General features: G+C 34.3%; 1 protein-coding gene across 2 annotated transcripts in view; it reads right to left on the bottom strand.

Moving 5' to 3' along the window:
- Positions 1 to 566, bottom strand: part of ckmt2a (creatine kinase, mitochondrial 2a (sarcomeric)) — a 17,279-nt gene that overhangs the window by 9,550 nt on the left and 7,163 nt on the right. The gene's annotated exons all lie outside the window — the stretch shown is intronic.

The raw sequence follows: 566 nt of genomic DNA on the forward strand, positions 1-566 counted from the left end.
TAATATTTGAGTTAAAAAAGCAGAAATGATGGATAAGTACAATCAAATATTGCTGTGCAGGGTGCAGTTTAGGTCATACACCCTCCCCCTCTATGTTAGCGGATGGGACAGGGGACTAAAAACTCAAAGTACATTTTAAATATACTTTTCCCAGTTTTCTACCTCGTTTCCTCCTTGCAAATTATGCAAAATTGCCATGCCTTAGAATAATAATCACATCAAACCCCTCAAACATCCCGTTTAAACGGGAAATAATTCACATAAAGAGAAGACACTCTCAAAATGGGACTCTTAACCCTTGTATTTTCTTCACTTTCGGGACCCTCTCGTATCCCTCGGGTCAAATTGACTTATTTGGGGTTTTAAAAAGAATTCTGAAATATAATTTTAATTCATACTCTTAACAAATATTGTCTTTATCTCAATTTCAAACAATTGAGATAACATATATGTTTAGAGAATGCATCAGTCTCTACTAGCACACAACTAAAAATGGAAGTGGGGTTTGTTTTTGGTCATAAGGTTATAATTCATGTTAAAAATCCACTATGGAAAAAACATAAGTG

This window comes from Etheostoma spectabile, chromosome 16 (assembly GCF_008692095.1).
Source record: "Etheostoma spectabile isolate EspeVRDwgs_2016 chromosome 16, UIUC_Espe_1.0, whole genome shotgun sequence".
Taxonomy (NCBI): Eukaryota; Metazoa; Chordata; class Actinopteri; order Perciformes; family Percidae; genus Etheostoma; species Etheostoma spectabile.